Source organism: Hyperolius riggenbachi, chromosome 8 (assembly GCF_040937935.1).
Source record: "Hyperolius riggenbachi isolate aHypRig1 chromosome 8, aHypRig1.pri, whole genome shotgun sequence".
Taxonomy (NCBI): Eukaryota; Metazoa; Chordata; class Amphibia; order Anura; family Hyperoliidae; genus Hyperolius; species Hyperolius riggenbachi.
In genome coordinates, this window is record NC_090653.1 from 258,833,514 (window position 1) to 258,852,173 (window position 18,660).

Below are 18,660 nucleotides of genomic sequence, written 5' to 3' on the forward strand. Positions count from 1 at the left end.
CCGTACTGGACCTGCGCGATGCACTCCTGGTGACGTCAGCAGGCGCAGTGGTTTTCTGACTTTAAAGTCGTAAATTCCAGAAGTGAACCGAGGCGGGGACCAGAGCATCGGTGAGTGGCTGCGCAGGCACAGGATATCTGTGGGGGGACATTAGAAGCCCCGGGTAAGTTCAACTCTTTTTTCCCTTACAGTAGTCCTTTAAGTCATCCCTCCAGTTCTTACTCCCACCTGTTTCCGGCCTTCAAAGCAAAGGTGGAGATGATTTTGTTCTTTACATTGGACAAGGGCAGTGGCGTAGCAATAAGGGGTACAGAGGTTACGACCGCATTGGGGCCCTCCCTCAACCACAGTATTAGCTCTCCATCGGTCCTGTGCTGGTAATATTCACTTCTATAGATGCTTAAAGAGGAGCTGTTAGGTATAAGGTCTCAGAGAAAATAAACACATATATCAGTAGCTAAAGATTGGCTGTACTTACATTACATATGCATTTCACTGTCCACGTTTGGATTTCACAGAATTTGTATATAGTATATGCAGAGATAGATGCTCCTGACAGCTCATGGCAGGCTCCATGTTTTTCTGTCAAATGTGTCGTCATGTCCTGCCTGCTACCTGATCACAGAAAAGCTCGTACTTGAACAACACAGTGTGCAGTGAATATTAATGAGCCATGTGGCTAGGAACAATAGCGGACTCCTGCAGTGTACTCTGCCAGGAGATTTATCAGTGCTACGCGCTGGACTGATTACAAGCTGCTGTAACGTCTCATTAGCAGCCGAGGGGAGGGCCCCAGAATGCTTTGCAGTATAGTATGCGGCTTGCGTCCTCTTGGGTCTATAACAGCGTTGCTGATAAGCACACATCAAAGGTAACTGAGATTTTTATCTTCACTAATGGCTTTTGGGCTTCCTTCTAAACTGTTTAACCCAGGAGAATAGAGGTTTAAATTAGCTTCTGCAGCCTGACAGTTACTCTTTAAAGCACTTGCCGACCACCCACTCATAACGCGCGTCGGCAAAGTGGTAGCTGCAGGACCAGCGACGCACATCTGCGTCGCCGGCTGCAGGCTAATTAATCAGGAAACAGCCGCTCGCGCGAGCGGCTGCTTCCTGTCAATTCACAGCGGGGGGCTCCGTGAATAGCCTGCGGGCTGCCGATTGCGGCTCGCAGGCTAAATGTAAACACAAACACATAATCCGTTTTGTTTACATTTTTACAACGCTGCTAACAGTAGCAGCGTTGTACTAGATCAGCGATCCCCGGCCAATCAGCGGCCGGGGATCGCTGTCACATGACAGGCAGGAGCCTGTTAGAGGCTGCACAGGACAGATCCGTTCCTGTGCAGCCTCCGATCTCCGGGGCAGGGAGGGAGAAGAGGGAGAGAGGGAATCCTGCCGTGGAGGTGGCTTTGAGGTGCCCCCGCCACCCACACACATGCAGGAGCGATCAGACCACCCCAGCACATCATCCCCCTAGTGGAGAAAAAAGGGGAGCGATCTTGTCGCTCTGCCTGTTATTTGTTATTAGCTGTAGAGCCCACCCAGCACATATTTTCGAAATCAGCGCTGGTCCTTAAGGGGGGGGGGTAAAGGCTGAGTCCTGAAGTGGTTAAATAGAAGTAATCCTAAACAAACTGTTCTCCATCCGTTTCTTGCACTTCTGACACTGTGGTTGTCCTCGGCAGGTTTTGGTGCGCCGTATCAATTGTTATGTATAGGGTACTTGGGGGTACCCAACTTAATGGGGTACATAGCTCCTTAACTATGCCACTGGACAGGGTGCTGTGTAGGGGGGTGCCAATTCCCTCTTACAGATAATCCACCCAATCTTCCCAATACAAAGACCCAGGTGCACTGGTATTGTTCAGTCATTGGAGTTCCAAACACAGCTATTGTGGACAAAACCGTCTGATGCAGATGGATGCAGCGTTGGTTCAGCTGGGTACCTCCATAGAGCCAGTGCATCAGTTGAGCTATAGTGCAATGTTGTACACTGAATATCTTCTATATTGCAAAGTTGAGCACCAGATACTGGCTATGGTACATTAGTGTTCAACCAGATATTGGCTGCACGTTATAGCTGAGCTCTGGCTATTGCCCAACTGAGTATAGGCAACAAGATGCATACATTTGAAATCGGCGCCGGTAGACTTGGACGTGGGTGGGCATTTGCGTGCGGCGGTTGCGTGCACAAGCATACGCACTGACTGGCGGCAGAAAAACAGACCTAGAGCCCGTTTTTAAACTGGCTTAGGTCCGCTAGTATATATATATATATATATATATTTACAAAGAAAGAGGGACAAAGTCCTAAAAGAGGCACAAATGAGGAAGAAAGAGGGACAGGGCTCCCAAAGAGGGACAGTTGGGAGCTATGTGAAAGGGGCCTAAAAAAATGATCAAAACAATAATATATTAATATTAGCACAAACATAAAAATAATAATAGAAAATACACATCAATGATACGATAACAATATAAAATAACATATAACTAGTATATGACAATACAAATAATAATAATGATGATGATAATAATAATAATAGGTATCTCTGGACAGACAATACAGCATCTGATCACAGCACATGTACAGGGCGGTAATAAATGATACTATTGTGAATATGAAGCGTGGTGTGATGGAGAAAGAGGAGAAGAGATGAGCTCTCTCCCCCCCCCCCCCCCTCCTCCCTCCATCACAGCCACACATGAAATGAATGCTATTCTACAGCAGACGTGTCTGTGCCCTGGCGGCCACCGTTACCCCACACAACGCTCGCTGCCCCCGGGGCTCCCCCATCCTCCCTCCGCTGTCCTCTCGTTTCCTTGGCGACGCCGGTTGTTAGGCGCGGGTGTCACAGGGAAAACGATCCCGCCAGCAGGGACACCTTACACATTAGTTCCGCCCCCCGCGATGAGACGCTGAGATTGTCCGAGTCAGGCGGTCACGTGACACACCTGCTGCTTGCTTGTGCTGCCTTGATGTGTGTTACTGGAGGGAAACAGTTTTCTAAACTACTGGAGGAGGGCGCAGTTATTATTGGGGAAACAGGAAGCTCTATGCCACCAATTATTATTGTGGAGACTGCTCTATGTTATCAGAGAGGGCAATTATTTCTGGGAACTGGGAAGAGACTGCTTTATACTACTAGAGGAAGGGGCAGTTATTGGGGAGGCAGGAAGCTCTACACCACATGAGAGGGCAATTATTACTGGGGAGACTGCTATATACCACTAGAGAGGGCAATTATTACTGGGGAATACAACACCAGCCTGCTCCCTCACATATCCCTGTTGATCCAGAGGAAGGCGAAAAACCATTACAAGGCATGGTCCAATTAGCCCCTAAAGGGAAAAATATTCCTTCACGACTCCAGATGGCAATCAGGTAAAATCCCTGGATCAACGTCATTAGGCATTACCTAGTAATTGTAGCCATCGATGCCATTTCAATGCAAGGAAAGCATCTAAGCCCCCTTTAAAATAGTTGCTATCTGGATATCACCGGAATCTGGATAGTTGCTATCTGGATTTCACCCAGTTACCTGTGCGGGGGGTCAAGCTTACCTATCTGACGTCTTCTTTGGTCCTTCCCTCGGCGCCTCCCACGATGCGGTCCACGCGGCGGTCACGTGATTACAAACACTTCCTCCTTCCGGGTTGAAGGAGGAAGTGTTTGTACTCACGTGGCTTGCATGGACTGCATCGTGGGAGGTGCCAAGGGACGGACCGAAGAAGACGTCAGATAGGTAAGCTTGACCCTCCGCACAGGTAACTGGGTGAAATCCAGATAGCAACTATCCAGATTCACCCAAATTCGAATTTGAGCCCATCTTTGGATAGCTCCCAACCATCCCGAATCCTGCGGGATTGGGGGGACTCTCTCACTAACCCGATATGGACCCCCCCAAGTCCCGGGCGACAGTGGGCAGGGAGGAAGGAAAAAATGATCGAAACGCCAGCCGCGCGGAAGTGGGATGCGGGATGCCTGTCCTTACATTCTATCTCCCTCCCTCCCTTGGAATCTGCCCCCTGTGTCTCCCCCCTGCTTGCAGAGTGCGCAGCTAAGCGGAGCGGGCTGTCAGCTTACCGGTATCCATGGAAGCGTACCGATGTCCGGCTTCAATCTGCTTCCTGTGACGTCACAGGAAGCAGGAAGTCAGATGCTGGTACGCGTCCATGGATACCGGTAAGCTGACAGCCCGCTCCGCTTAGCTGCTCACTTTGCAAGCAGAGACACAGGGGGGCAGATTCCAAGGGAGGGAGGGAGATAGAATGTAAGGACAGGCATCCCGCATCCCACTTCCGCGCGGCTGGCGCCTCGATCATTTTTTTCTTGCATTGGCACCCTCCTCCCCACTTTCATGGCCATCCACACCCTCCTCCCCACCCACCCACGGACACCCTCCTCCCCATCATATATGGGGGAAATATGTATTAAAAAATATTAGGGGATATTATTAATTGAAAAAAAAAAAAAAATTATGGTAGGTGTGACTGGGGGGGGGGGGGGGGGGGGGTGTTGGGGGCGTGGTTAGGGGTGTAGCCTAAGTGTCCCGATTCCTAACTTTAAAATGTTGGGAGGTATGTCTTTGGTGAGAGGTATATTTCCTTTTAGGCTTCTTTCACAGTGCGATGTTAAAGTTGCACGTTAAAACACCATTTAACTAGAGTGACCAGACGTCCCGGATTGCCCGGGACACGTCCCGGATTCGGGGTCCGCTGTCCCAGGCTTAATGAGGTCCCGGGAAACGTCCCGCTTTCAGCAGCGGGACGTCCCGGCCTCGGGACTCTGGCCACTGTCTCCTCAATGAACTGGCAGCGGCGTCTATAGACGCCGTGCCAGTTCATTGCCTGCAGCCCCGCTCCAGCCTCCTCTTCCGGTGTCTGTTTCCGACACCGGCAGGCGAGCAGGGCTACGGCAAGATGGCTGCCGGAGCCCTGTACTGGAGACCTATTTGTGTCACTAGTACAGGGCTTCGGGCGCCATCTTGCCGTAGCCCTGTCAGCGCGGGAGAGAAGAGCAGGAGGAGGAAGACGGTCCCGGGACGGAGCAGCGCGCCAGAGGCCGGACACTTCTGCCAGGTGAGTAAATGCTTTCTTTTCCAGGTGAAATGTTTGCCCGCATTGTTTCTTTTCCAGGTGAAATGTTTGCCCGCATTGTTTCTTTTCCAGGTGAAATGTTTGCCCGCATTGTTTCTTTTCCAGGTGAAATGTTTGCCCGCATTGTTTCTTTTCCAGGTGAAATGTTTGCCCGCATTGTTTCTTTTCCAGGTGAAATGTTTGCCCGCATTGTTTCTTTTCTGGTGAAATGTTTGCCCGCATTGTTTCTTTTCTGGTGAAATGTTTGCCCGCATTGTTTCTTTTCTGGTGAAATGTTTGCCCGCATTGTTTCTTTTCCAGGTGAAATGTTTGCCCGCATTGTTTCTTTTCCAGGTGAAATGTTTGCCCGCATTGTTTCTTTTCTGGTGAAATGTTTGCCCGCATTGTTTCTTTTCTGGTGAAATGTTTGCCCGCATTGTTTCTTTTCCAGGTGAAATGTTTGCCCGCATTGTTTCTTTTCCAGGTGAAATGTTTGCCCGCATTGTTTCTTTTCCAGGTGAAATGTTTGCCCGCATTGTTTCTTTTCCAGGTGAAATGTTTGCCCGCATTGTTTCTTTTCTGGTGAAATGTTTGCCCGCATTGTTTCTTTTCTGGTGAAATGTTTGCCCGCATTGTTTCTTTTCTGGTGAAATGTTTGCCCGCATTGTTTCTTTTCTAGTGAAATGTTATTGTTTGCCCGCATTGTTTCTTTTCTGGCGAAATGTTTGCCTGCAGTGCGTTTCTTTTCTGGCGAAATGTTTGCCCGCAGTGCGTTTCTTTTCTGGCAAAATGTTTGCCGCATTGCGTTTCTTTTCTGGTGAAATGTTTGGCCGCAGTGCGTTTCTTTTCTGGTGAAATGTTTGCCCGCAGTGCGTTTCTTTTCTGGCGAAATGTTTGCCCGCATTGCGTTTCTTTTCTGGCGAAATGTTTGCCCGCAGTGCGTTTCTTTTCTGGCGAAATGTTTGCCCGCATTGCGTTTCTTTTCTGGTGAAATGTTTGGCCGCAGTGCGTTTCTTTTCTGGTGAAACAGAGGCGTAGCTAGGGTTTTCAGCACCCGGGGACAAAGACTATTAATGCGCCCCCTAAGGTGAAGGGTCGTGACCAAATGTGAGCGTGATTATGGGTGCTCCACATTTGGTCACGCCCCTTCAAATGTACATGGAGGTTAGCAGGCTCACGCTCACCCACCCTCCCTCAGTATGTACCTTCCAGCATGTTCCAAGACAAATTCAGCAATCATGAGCCCCCCCATCAAGACAAATTCTGCAATCATGAGTAAACATGAGGCCCCCAACATGACCAACTCAGCAACCATGAGGCCCCCAACATGACCAACTCAGCAATCATGAGGCCCCTAACAAGACAAATTCAGCAATCATGAGGCCCCTAACAAGACAAATTCAGCGATCTTGAGGCCCCCAACAAATCATGAGGCCCCCAACAAGACAAATTCAGTAACCATGAGGCCCCCAACAAGACAAATTCAGCAGTCATGAGGCACATAAATAGACAGCATTTCACATAAATAGGCAGAATGCCCCCTTAATATGGTAGACACCTCTCACCTGGCAGCAGTTCCCCAAAATACACTCAATCTGACAGCAGTGCTTCCCCAAAAATAGGTAGCCCCAGGTCTATAGGTGTCCCCAGAATAGGTGGCCAGCAGTATAGATGTCCCCAGAACAGGTAGCCAGGGGTAGAGATGTCCACAGAACAGGTAGCCAGGGGTATATGTGCCCAGTATATGTAGGCAGGGGTATGTGTCCCCAGTATATGTAGCCAGAGGTATATGTGCCCAGTATATGTAGCCAGGGGTATATATGCCCAGTATATGTAGCCAGGGGTATATATGCCCAGTATATGTAGCCAGGGGTATATGTACCCAGTATATGTAGTTAGGGTTATATGTGCCCAGTATATGTAGGCAGGGGTATATGTGCCCAGAGTAGGTAGCCAGGAGTATATGCCCAGTATATGTAGGCAGGGGTATATGTGCCCAGAGTAGGTAGCCAGGGGTATGTGCCCAGAGTAGGTAGCCAGGGGAATATGTGCCCAGAGTAGGTAGCCAGGGGTATATGTGCCCTGAGTAGGTAGCCAGGGGTATATGCCCAGTATATGTAGGCAGGGGTATATGTGCCCTGAGTAGGTAGCCAGGGGTATATGTGCCCAGAGTAGGTAGCCAGGGGTATATGCCCAGTATATGTAGGCAGGGGTATATGTGCCAAGAGTAGGTAGCCAGGGGTATATGTGCCCAGAGTAGGTAGCCAGGGGTATATGTGCCCAGAGTAGGTAGCCAGGGGTATATGTGCCCAGAGTAGGTAGCCAGGGGTATATGTGCCCAGAGTAGGTAGCCAGGGGTATATGTGCCCAGAGTAGGTAGCCAGGGGTATATGCCCAGTATATGTAGGCAGGGGTATATGTGCCAAGAGTAGGTAGCCAGGGGTATATGTGCCCAGAGTAGGTAGCCAGGGATATATGTGCCCAGAGTAGGTAGCCAGGGGTATATGTGCCCAGAGTAGGTAGCCAGGGGTATATGCCCAGTATATGTAGGCAGGGGTAAATGTGCCCAGAGTAGGTAGCCAGGGGTATATGTGCCCAGAGTAGGTAGCCAGGGGTATATATGCCCAGAGTAGGTAGCCAGGGGTATATGTGCCCAGAGTAGGTAGCCAGGGGTATATGTGCCCAGAGTAGGTAGCCAGGGGTATATGTGCCCAGAGTAGGTAGCCAGGGGTATATGTGCCCAGAGTAGGTAGCCAGGGGTATATGTGCCCAGAGTAGGTAGCCAGGGGTATATGTGCCCAGAGTAGGTAGCCAGGGGTATATGTGCCCAGAGTAGGTAGCCAGGGGTATATGTGCCCAGAGTAGGTAGCCAGGGGTATATGTGCCCAGAGTAGGTAGCCAGGGGTATATGCCCAGTATATGTAGGCAGGGGTATATGTGCCAAGAGTAGGTAGCCAGGGGTATATGTGCCCAGAGTAGGTAGCCAGGGGTATATGTGCCCAGAGTAGGTAGCCAGGGGTATATGTGCCCAGAGTAGGTAGCCAGGGGTATATGCCCAGTATATGTAGGCAGGGGTAAATGTGCCCAGAGTAGGTAGCCAGGGGTATATGTGCCCAGAGTAGGTAGCCAGGGGTATATATGCCCAGAGTAGGTAGCCAGGGGTATATGTGCCCAGAGTAGGTAGCCAGGGGTATATGTGCCCAGAGTAAGTAGCCAGGGGTATATGTGCCCAGAGTAGGTAGCCAGGGGTATATGTGCCCAGAGTAGGTAGCCAGGGGTATATGTGCCCAGAGTAGGTAGCCAGGGGTATATGCCCAGTATATGTAGGCAGGGGTAAATGTGCCCAGAGTAGGTAGCCAGGGGTATATGTGCCCAGAGTAGGTAGCCAGGGGTATATATGCCCAGAGTAGGTAGCCAGGGGTATATGTGCCCAGAGTAGGTAGCCAGGGGTATATGTGCCCAGAGTAGGTAGCCAGGGGTATATGTGCCCAGAGTAGGTAGCCAGGGGTATATGCCCAGTATATGTAGGCAGGGGTATATGTGCCAAGAGTAGGTAGCCAGGGGTATATGTGCCCAGAGTAGGTAGCCAGGGGTATATGTGCCCAGAGTAGGTAGCCAGGGGTATATGTGCCCAGAGTAGGTAGCCAGGGGTATATGCCCAGTATATGTAGGCAGGGGTAAATGTGCCCAGAGTAGGTAGCCAGGGGTATATGTGCCCAGAGTAGGTAGCCAGGGGTATATATGCCCAGAGTAGGTAGCCAGGGGTATATGTGCCCAGAGTAGGTAGCCAGGGGTATATGTGCCCAGAGTAAGTAGCCAGGGGTATATGTGCCCAGAGTAGGTAGCCAGGGGTATATGTGCCCAGAGTAGGTAGCCAGGGGTATATGTGCCCAGAGTAGGTAGCCAGGGGTATATGCCCAGTATATGTAGGCAGGGGTAAATGTGCCCAGAGTAGGTAGCCAGGGGTATATGTGCCCAGAGTAGGTAGCCAGGGGTATATATGCCCAGAGTAGGTAGCCAGGGGTATATGTGCCCAGAGTAGGTAGCCAGGGGTATATGTGCCCAGAGTAGGTAGCCAGGGGTATATGTGCCCAGAGTAGGTAGCCAGGGGTATATGTGCCCAGAGTAGGTAGCCAGGGGTATATGTGCCTAGAGTAGGTAGCCAGGGGTATATGTGCCCAGAGTAGGTAGCCAGGGGTATATGTGCCCAGAGTAGGTAGCCAGGGATATAAGTCCAGTATATGTAGGCAGGGGTATATGTGCCCAGAGTAGGTAGCCAGGTCAGGTGTCCCCCTCCCCGGCAGGAGGGGAGCAGCGCAGAGAAGAGCTGCTCTCCCTTCCTCGCTGTCCCCTCCAATGTCCGGGTGGCTGGCAGCGGCGGGCGGAACTTACCTCCGTCTCGTCGCAGCGCCGGATGGATCTGCCACTACTCTGGTCTGGTCCAGACCAGAGCAGCGGCTGCGCACCCGAACTTCCGCCCGGCGCTGGAGCGAGACGGAGGTGAGTTCCGCCCGCCGCTGCCAGCCCAGCCACCCGGACATTGAAGGGGACAGCGAGGGAGGGAGAGAGCACCTAAGGTGAGGGAAGGAGGGGGGATATGGCCCCCCTTCCCCACAGCTCTCTCTCTTCTCTGCGCTGCTCCCCTCACCCGCCGGGAAAAAAAAAGAAAACAAAAAAAAAAACCCGCAGCTCAGCCAGGCGGAGGGCGCCCTTGGGGACCAGGCGCCCCGGGGCACTTGTCCTACCCCGACCCCCCCTAGCTCCGCGCCTGTGGTGAAATGTTTGCCCGCAGTGCGTTTCTTTTCTGGTGAAATGTTTGGCCGCAGTGCGTTTCTTTTCTGGTGAAATGTTTGCCCGCAGTGCGTTTATTTTGTACTGACATGTTGCCCGCATTGCGTTTATTTTGTACTGACATGTTTGCCCGCATTGCATTTATTTTATACTGACATGTTGCCTATTGCGTTTATTTTCTGGTGTCCGGGGTAACTGTTACTGCATTTATCATTTAATGGTCATAGATGGCTATGTTTGCTGCTTTGTGGTTACGGTATACTATTAGCATCACACAGTTTCTGCACACCCATGATACAAAGTCTCGTTTGTCCACATCATGGCGTAAACACTGCTTTCTTATGCCTCGCTGTTACATCATTACGTTAGCTCCGCCCATACAATGTCATGGCCACGCCCATTTTTTCGGCGCGGCGCGCTGCGCGCGCCGCAGCCCCCCTCCCCCAGTCTTCGCCGCTGCGTGCTCCTCACTCCTTCCCACTTTTCGCCCCCCCACGCCCCCCCCCCGTCCCAGGTTGGACCCACAAAAATATGGTCACTCTAATTTAACGCAGAATAACTAACTGCAAAGAAAAATCAATGCCCCATTCACAGTGCACACGTTGCGATGGTGACTAACGCTGCACGTTAAGTGAAAGTGCAGCATGCTGTGCGTTATACATGTTAGTAGCTGCGTTGGACTGTTTGCACATGCTCAGTAATGACTCAGAAACATACTTTTCATTGCCTATATGCTCTACTGTATGTGACCGTAACAGGGCATTAAGTTGCGTTGCGACTTTTTTGGGACATTGCGGTGTAATTTACGTTGCATCAAAACGCAACGTCCTACTGTGAAAGAGGCCTTAAGCAATACCACTTGCCTGTCAGCCCTGCTGATCTATTTGGCTGCAGTAGTGTCTGAATGAGACCAGAAACAAGCATGCAGCTAATCTTGTCCGATCTGACAATAATGTCAGAAACACCTGATCTGCTGCATGCTTGTTCAAGGGCTATGGCTAAAAGTACTAGAGGCAGAGGATCAGCAGGATAGCCAGGTAACTGGTATTGCTTAATGGAAATAAATATGGCAGCCTCCATACGCCTCTCTCTACAGTTATCCTTTAAGCCACGTCCCTGCCACACCCCTGATCACGCCCCCTCCCTGTCACACCCCTAGTCACACATACCATAAAAATTTCCTGAGATAAATATGTTGTTTTATAATTCAAACCACACTGGTCCTTTCTATCTTGGAACATTTTAACATTTTAAAATTAATAATATATCAATTTAACCCTCCTGGCGGTTTATTAAAAATCCGCCAGGGGGCAGCAAAGTCTTTTTTTTTAAAAAAATTTCCCACAAAGTCTCGCTACATGATAGCCGCTGCTCAGCGGCATCCCCCCAGCCCCCGGAGATCCCGTTCAAAGAACGGGATCTCCCGGAGGGCTTCCCCCGTCGCCATGGCGACGGGCGGCATGACGTCACCGATGTCATGAACGTCGTGACGTCATTGGGAGTCCCGCACTACCCCTCAGCGCTGCCTGGCTCTGATTGGCCAGGCAGCGCACGGGGTCTGGGGGGGTCACGGCGAAGCGTGCGGTGGGTAATTGGCGGCGAGCGGCGGCGATCAGAGGGCACATGCAGCTAGCAAAGTGCTAGCTGCTTGCTGCAAAAAAAAAATTATAAAAATCGGCCCAGCTGGGCCTGAGAAATCCCCCTGCGCGGCATAGCCCGTGCTGAGCACAGGCTTACCGCCAGGGAGGTTAAAGGATGGGAATAAAGTTTATAGTCAATCAAACACACTTTTTAGTAGAGAAATATATATATTTACATAGAAAGAGTGACACAGTCCTGAAATAGGGACACATGCGGAGGAAAGGGGGACAAATGAGGAGGAAAGAGGGACAGGGCTCCCAAAGAGGGACTGTCTCTCCGAAAAGGGACAGCTGGGAGCTATGCTGCTCTACGCCACCGAGACTGCAATTATTACTGGGGAGACTGCTATATAACCCCAGAGAGGGCAATTATTACTGGGGAGACTGCTACATACCACCAGAAAGAGCAAATATTATTATGGAGACTGCTCTATACTACCAGAGAGGGCAATTATTACTGGGTTGAGAGACTGTTCTATACTACTGAAGGAGGGGGCAGTTGTTACTAGGGTGACCACTATACACTCACCTAAAGGATTATTAGGAACACCATATTAATACGGCCTTAATTTTACGTGGCATTGATTCAACAAGGTGCTGAAAGCATTCTTTAGAAATGTTGGCCCATATTGATAGGATAGCATCTTGCAGTTGATAGAGATTTGTGGGATGCACATCCAGGGCATGAAGCTCCCGTTCCATCACATCCCAAAGTTCTCTATTGGGTTGAGATCTGGTGACTGTGGGGGCTATTTTAGTACAGTGAACTCATTGTCATGTTCAAGAAACCAATTGGAAATGATTCGAGCTTTGTGACATGGTGTATTATCCTGCTGGAAGTAGCCATCAGAGGATGGGTGCATGGTGGTCATGAAGGGATGGACATGGTCAGAAACAATGCTCAGGTAGCCCGTGCCATTTAAACGATGCCCAATTGGCACTAAGGGGCCTAAAGTGTGCCAAGAAAACATCCTCCACACCATTACACCACCACCAGCAGCCTGCACAGTGGTAACAAGGCATGATGGATCCATGTTCTCATTCTGTTTACGCCAAATTCTCTCGAGACTCATCAGACCAGGCAACATTTTTCCAGTCTTCAATTTTGGTGAGCTCGTGCAAAGTGTAGCCTATTTTTCCTATTTGTAGTAGAGATGAGTGGTACCCGGTGGGGTCTTCTGCTGTTGTAGCCCATCCGCCTCAAGGTTGTGCGTGTTGTGGCTTCACAAATGCTTTGCTGCATACCTCGGTTGTAACGAGTGGTTATGTCAGTCAACGTTGCTCTTCTATCCTATCAGTCGGCCCATTCTCCTCTGACCTCTAGCATCAACAAGGCATTTTCCCCACAGGACTGCCGCATACTGGATGTTTTTCCCTTTTCACACCATTCTTTGTAAATCCTAGAAATGGTTGTGCGTGAAAATCCCAGTAACTGAGCAGATTGTGAAATACTCAGACTGGCCCATCTGGCACCAACAACCGTGCCACGCTGAAAATTGCTTAAATCACCTTTCTTTTCCCATTCTGACAATCAGTTTGGAGTTCAGGAGATTGTCTTGACCAGGACCACACCCCTAAATGCATTGAAGCAACTGCCATGTGATTGGTTGATTAGATCATTGCATTAAAGCGGAATATAACCCTGCATTTCAACTTTACTCTGAAACATTATTTACAGCATATTATATGCAACCAGCATTTTTTTTTACTAGACCAGCATTAGAAGGGTTACACAGAGCTTTAACCCCCTTGGCGGTATGAAAAATACCGCCAGGGGGAAGCGCAACAGTTTTTTTTAATTTTTTTTTTTTTTTTATCATGTAGCGAGCCGAGGGCTCGCTACATGATAGCCGCTGCTCAGCGGCATCCCCCCAGCCCCGCCGATCGCCTCCGGCGATAGGCGATCAGGAAATCCCGTTCAAAGAACGGGATTTCCTGGAGGGCTTCCCCCGTCGCCATGGCGACGGGGCGGGATGACGTCACCGACGTCAGCGACGTCGGGACGTCATTGGGAGACCCGATCCACCCCTCGGCGCTGCCTGGCACTGATTGGCCAGGCAGCGCTCGGGGTCTGGGGGGGGGGGGGGCCGCGCGCCGCACCGGATAGCGGCGATCGGGCGCGCGGCGGCGGCGATCGGGGTGCTGGCGCAGCTAGCAAAGTGCTAGCTGCGTCCAGCAAAAAAAAAATTAAGCAAATCGGCCCAGCAGGGCCTGAGCGGCACCCTCCGGCGGCTTACCCCGTGTCACACACGGGGTTACCGCTAAGGAGGTTAAAGTTCCTGGAGAGAACTGCAGACGCATAGAAGCTTAAATAGATACATTTTGTTTACATAAATGTATCTAAGTGTGGAATGTGACTCACTCTCTCTGACTGAGAAGGAGCTGGAGGACAGCCAAAGAGTGTGTAACATTTCTCACTTGTTACATTCTATTTAGTTAAATGCAGGGCCGGCCCTAGACTATTCGCCGCCTGAGGCAAAAAAAAAATACTGGGGAGACTGCTATATATCACCAGAGAGGGAAATTATTAATGGGGAGAGTGCTCTATACTAGAGTGACCAAATTTTTGTGGGTCCAACCTGGGACGGGGAGGAGGGGCGCGGGGAGGGGGGGGGCAGCGCAAAGTGGAGAGTACTGAGGAGCGCGCAGCGACGGAAAATGGGCGTGGCCATGACATTGTATGGGCGGAGCTAACGTAAAGATGTAACAGCGAAGCATAAGAAAGCAGTGTTTACGCCATGATGTGGACAAACAAGACTTTGCATCATGGGTGTGCAGAAACTGTGTGATGCTAATAGTATACCGTAACCACAAAGCAGCAAACATAGCCATCTATGACCATAAAATAATAAATGCAGTAACAGTTACCCCGGACACCAGAAAACGCAATGGCAACATGTCAGCACAAAATAAACGCAATGCGGGCAACATGTCAGTATAAAATAAATGCAATGCGGGCAACATGTCAGTACAAAATAAACGCAATGCAGGCAAACATGTCAGTACAAAATAAACGTAATGCGGGCAAACATGTCAGTACAAAATAAACGCAATGCGGGCAAACATGTCAGTACAAAATATACGCAATGCGGGCAAACATGTCAGTACAAAATAAACACAATCCGGGCAACATGTCAGTACAAAATAACCGCAATGCGGGCAAACATTTCACCAGAAAATAAACGCAATGCGGGAAAACATTTCACCAGAAAATAAATGCAATGCGGGCAAAGATGTCAGTACAAAATAAACGCAATTCGGGCAACATGTCAGTACAAAATAACCGCAATGCGGGCAAACATTTCACCAGAAAATAAACGCAATGCGGGCAAACATTTCACCAGAAAATAAACGCAATGCGGGCAAACATTTCACCAGAAAATAAACGCAATGCGGGCAAACATTTCACCAGAAAAGAAACGCAATGCGGGCAAACATTTCCCCAGAAAAGATACGCAATGCAGCAAACATTTCCCCAGAAAAGAAACGCAATGCGGGCAAACATTTCACCAGAAAAGTAACGCAATGCGGGCAAACATTTCACCAGAAAATTAACGCAATGCGGGCAAACATTTCACCAGAAAATTAACGCAATGCGGGCAAACATTTCACCAGAAAAGAAACGCAATGCGGGCAAACATTTCCCCAGAAAAGAAACGCAAGGCGGGCAAACATTTCCCCAGAAAAGAAACGCAATGCGGGCAAACATTTCCCCAGGAAAGAAACGCAATGCGGGCAAACATTTCACCTGGAAAAGAAAGCATTTACTCACCTGGCAGAAGTCTCCGGCCTCTGGTGCGCTGCTCCCGGGACCACCTTCCTCCTCCTGCAGAGTTCCGCGCTGACAGGGCTACGGCAAGAGGGCGCCCGAAGCCCTGTACTGGAGACACAAATAGTCTCCAGTACAGGGCTTCGGCAGCCATCTTGCCGTAGCCCTGCTCGCCTGCCGGTGTCGGAACAGACACCGGAAGACTAAGGAGGGTGGAGCGGGGCTGCGGGCAATGAACTGGCACGGCGTCTATAGACGCCGCTGCCAGTTCATGAGGATAGAGTGGCCAGAGTCCTGAGGGCAATCCGGGACGTCTGGTCACTCTATCTATACCACCAGAGAGGGCAAGTCAAAGGAATGACGAAAAAGTTCCATACCTAGAAATCAGCCAAAAAAGTAGTGGCGTCTGTTTTCTGGGATAAAGATGGTATTCTGTTGGTGAACTACCAACCTCAGGGCTGTATTATCACTGGGCAGTATTATGCTGACCAGGAATGCTCGGATACCCCTTTTTATTATTCGAGTTAGGTCGAATTCGAATAGTAAATTATTCGAGTTTGGTCGCATATTCGAGTCGAATATTTTTTACTATTCGATTCGACCTCGGAATTCGAGCTCACTATTCGAGTCGGTATTCGAGCTCATTATTCGAGCTGACTATTCGAATTGGCCTTAAATAGCTTCCAACACTTGTTTTGGGGGTGAATGATGCAAGAAACATCTTTTTTTCCAAGTAACAACAGCAAGTGATTATGTGGGGATGTTCCTTTAAAAAAAAAAAAAAAAGGTGGAAAGAGAAGTTGTGTCCAAAATTCTGTTCAGTACTGTATATACTTCTTCTTCTTCTTTATATTCTATATCTTCTTCTTCTTTTTCTTCTTCTTCTTCTTTTTCTTCTTCTTCTTCTTCTATATCTTCTTCTTCTTCTTCTTCATCTTCTTCTTCTTCATCTTCTTCTTCTTCATCTTCTTCTTCTTCATCATCTTCCTCTTCTTCTTCTTCATCTTCTTCTTCTTCTTCATCTTCCTCTTCTTCATCTTCTTCTTCTTCATCTTCTTCTTCTATATCTTCTTCTTCTTCTTCTTCATCTTCTTCTTCTTCATCTTCTTCTTCTTCTTCTTCATCTTCCTCTTCTTCATCTTCTTCTTCTTCATCTTCTTCTTCTTCTTCTATATCTTCTTTTTCTATATCTTCTTCTTCTTATTCTTCTTCTTCTTTTTCTATATCTTCTTCTTATTATTATTTTTCTATTTCTTCTTCTTCTTCTTCTTTTTCTATATATTCTTCTTCTTCTCCTTCTTCTTCTTCTTCTTCTTTTTGTATATCTTCTTCTTCTTCTATATCGTCTTCTTCTTCTTCACTTCTTTCTCTTCTATATTTTTTTTTTAAAGAAATGCAGCTATTTTTGAGCGTAATAAATAGCTGGTGGCGCATGGTGGAAGCGCCATTGTATGTGCTCCCTGGCAGTGGAAACACACAGACAGCAGGAGGTAAATTCAGCAGCAACAGCAGGAGGAGGATGATTGTGTGGCAGCAGGCAGTCAATGAGGCAGGCAGCGAGACATAATAGGCTGTGGTACCTAGCGGTGGTACCAGGCTGTAAATACACAGCATGAGGTTCCAGACAGCGGTCGTGAAGCCCACATCATGTCCAATACACAACTGGGACAACACAGTTTTGAACACGGACACCTCTAAAAATAATATCACAAAGTATTAAAAAGTATATATATTTTTTTTAAAGAAATGCAGCTATTTTTGAGCGTAATAAATAGCTGGTGGTGCATGGTGAAAGCGCCATTGTATGTGCTCCCTGGCAGTGGAAACACACAGACAGCAGGAGGTAAATTTAGCAGCAGCAGCAGCAGGAGCAGGATGATTGTGTGGCAGCAGGCAGCCAATGAGGCAGGCAGCGAGACATAATAGGCTGTGGTACCTAGCGGTGGTACCAGGCCGTAAATTTACAACATGAGGTTACAGACAGCGGTCGTGCAGCCCACATCGTGTCCAATACACAACTGGGACAACACAGTTTTCAACCCGGGCACCTCAGAAAAATTAAACCTTTTTTTTATTATTGGTTTATTTTTATTTTTTTAAGGCAAATTAAACAGATAGCTATTGTTGGACGTAATAGCTGGTGGCAGAGTGGCAGCAGAAGGTAAATCTGTGTACCCTGGCAGTGGGAAACACTGACAGACAGCAGCAGCAGCAGGAGGAATGGAGGAGTAGTGTGAGTGTGGCAGCAGGTAGGCAGCGTGACATAATAGCCCTGGTACCTAGCGGTGACACCAGGGCTGTAAATAAACACAACAGGAGGTCCCAGACAGCGGTCGTGCAGCCCACATCGTGTCCAATACACAACTGGGACAACACAGTTTTCAACCCGGGCACCTCAGAAAAATTAAACTTTTTTTTTTTTTTATTAGTTTATTTTTTTTTTAAGGCAAATTAAACAGATAGCTATTGTTGGACGTAATAGCTGGTGGCAGAGTGGCAGCAGAAGGTAAATCTGTGTACCCTGGCAGTGGGAAACACAGACAGACAGCAGCAGCAGCAGGAGGAATGGAGGAGTAGTGTGAGTGTGGCAGCAGGTAGGCAGCGTGACATAATAGCCCTGGTACCTAGTGGTGATACCAGGGCTGTAAATAAACACAACAGGAGATCCCAGACAGCGGTCGTGCAGCCCACATCGTGTCCAATACACAACTGGGACAACACAGTTTTCAACCCGGGCACCTCAGAAAAATTAAACCTTTTTTTTTTTATTGTTTTTTTTTTTTTTTTTTTTTAAGGCAAATTAAACAGATAGCTATTGTTGGATGTAATAGCTGGTGGCAGAGTGGCAGCAGAAGGTAAATCTGTGTACCCAGGCAGTGGGAAACACAGACAGACAGCAGAAGGGCAGTACACAGCAGCCCACTGTAGGTGTAAAATGTGTGGCTACAGGCGACGTAATAGTCAAACTGAACCAGGCTGGCTTAGTGAGCAGGAGCCAGGAGGTGGTAAAGGGTGGTAAGGCATATTAACGATGGTTCCGGCAGCCAGTTCATGTCCCCCTCTCGCCGACAACAGGGGCCAGGAACTCGCCTTCCACCCACGCCTGGTTCATCTTGAGAAACGTCAGTCTGTCCACAGACTTGTGAGACAGACGTGAGCGTTTCTCGGTGACCACGCCACCAGCTGCACTGAAGCAGCGCTCGGACAGCACGCTGGAAGGGGGACAGGACAGCACTTCCAGGGCGTACTGCGCCAGCTCGCTCCAGATCTCCAGGCGCTTGACCCAATACTCCATGGGATCAACAGGGGCATCGCTGTCAAGCCCGCTGTAGGACCCCATGTAGTCAGCCACCATGCGGGTCAGGCGCTGGCTGTGACC

At 49.1% G+C, this 18,660-nt stretch overlaps 1 protein-coding gene across 2 annotated transcripts in view; it reads right to left on the minus strand.

Moving 5' to 3' along the window:
* Nucleotides 1–2,886, minus strand: part of WDR31 (WD repeat domain 31) — a 40,643-nt gene extending 37,757 nt beyond the window's left edge. The window contains exon 1 of one of the 2 annotated variants that reach the window (XM_068248698.1): nt 2,764–2,886. The gene's annotated coding sequence lies outside the window, so the exon portion shown is untranslated. Of the gene's footprint in view, nt 1–2,707; nt 2,730–2,763 lie in introns of those variants that run through there. The other variant, XM_068248699.1, reaches the window with a different exon arrangement.
* Between the last annotated feature and the right edge of the window lie 15,774 nt (nt 2,887–18,660).